Source organism: Coptis chinensis, chromosome 6 (genome assembly GCF_015680905.1).
Source record: "Coptis chinensis isolate HL-2020 chromosome 6, ASM1568090v1, whole genome shotgun sequence".
Taxonomy (NCBI): domain Eukaryota; kingdom Viridiplantae; phylum Streptophyta; class Magnoliopsida; order Ranunculales; family Ranunculaceae; genus Coptis; species Coptis chinensis.
This window is the reverse complement of record NC_141461.1, coordinates 55,342,656-55,344,135: the sequence shown is the minus strand read 5'-3', so window position 1 is coordinate 55,344,135 and position 1,480 is coordinate 55,342,656. Positions and strand designations below refer to the sequence as shown.

The 1,480-nt window shown below is 39.1% G+C and overlaps 1 non-coding gene across 1 annotated transcript; it reads right to left on the bottom strand.

Moving 5' to 3' along the window:
- Window positions 1-376: 376 nt before the first annotated feature.
- Window positions 377-482, bottom strand: LOC147493659 (small nucleolar RNA R71). The gene has a single exon (XR_015200646.1). It is a non-coding gene; the product is annotated as a small nucleolar RNA R71 (small nucleolar RNA).
- Between the last annotated feature and the right edge of the window lie 998 nt (window positions 483-1,480).

The following is a 1,480-nucleotide window of genomic DNA, read 5'->3' as shown; positions in this document are numbered from 1 at the left end:
GACGAAGTAGTGCAAGCTGAAAAGCCTCTCTCCAACTTCTACACACCGTTGCAAGATGAACCTTCATCTTGTATATGACTCATACCGCTTACGAGCGATTTTAGGATTCTACCGAACGTGTTCAATCTTCTACCCATCTTCCACGGGTTAGAACACGAGTTACTGTATGAGCATCTACGCCGGATACATGAAGTATGTAATACCTTTCATCATCCGGGCATCACCGACGATCAAGTTAAGCTACGAGTGTTTCCTTTCACTCTAGCTAGTAAGAGTCATGCTTGGCTTCTCTCACAGAAGGCCGACTCTTTCGATACATGGGAAAAGGTTGTGTTCTCCTTCATGAAGAAGTACTTTCTGCCAAAGAAAATAGAAGAGATAAGAAGCAAGATACAATTCTTCAGACAGAGTCCAAGTGAGACATTTTTCGAAGCATGGGATAGATTCTCTGATCTACTCTATTCATGTCCTCACCATAAAATAGAAAAATCCACTCTTGTCCAGTGTTTCTTCAAAGGCCTTCTCCCATAACACAAAGTAACCCTTGACATCATAAGTAATGGTAATTTTTTAAATAGAGGTGCAACCGAAGCCTTAACCTTTCTTGAAAACCAAGCTGAAAAGAGTACCTATTAGGACGACATAAACAATTCTAGGATAGCCCAACCCAGTACAACTAAGGCTAGTGGTATTTTTGAAGTGAAATCAGATCCAGAAATCAAAACCTTAATAGAAACCCTCACTAGAAAAATAGATGCCCTCATAACCAAACAAAAAGACCAAACCCATCATTCTGTCATGACCGTAAATACCTTACCATGCAATTTCTGTCTAAGCTTAAATGATATAGATGTTACCTGTCCCTTGATCACAAACCTATCATCACTTCAACCAAAACAAGTATGTGCTTTCAATGTACCAAATGCACCATGGAGACAACATCCAAACTTCGCATGGTCAAACATTCCACAAAACCTAACACTACCATGTTTCAACAAACCAACAAATACCTTCAGACAAGGACAAGGTACCTATAACAATCAGAACAAAGCATTGGTTCCATCCCAGTTTAACCAAAACTATCAAAACCAACCTATCAACAATCAAATAGACCTAGTCCCCATTACACCATCAGCTAGTGTCCAAACAAATAAGCCCACTAAAATAATATTATCTATCATGCAATAGCAAACCCAAATCTTAGCATCCCTGCAACAATCTCTGAACTTGTTAGCCCAAGATAAAACCCAGAAAGGTCTGTTCCCAGGTCAAGCTATTCATAATCCTAAACCAACAAACTCAACCTTTGAAGCAACAAGTGACGTGAACGAAGTTGGAGGGCTAAAAACTCTTTCTTAAAGATCATATCTACGAGGATTGAATTCTTGTTTCTAATGTATTCCTTTCCCATTCTATTCCATCTTTTTTCTTTAAGGGGATATATCAATAAGGTAATCGACCTCTCCACTTGGAAGGTGTA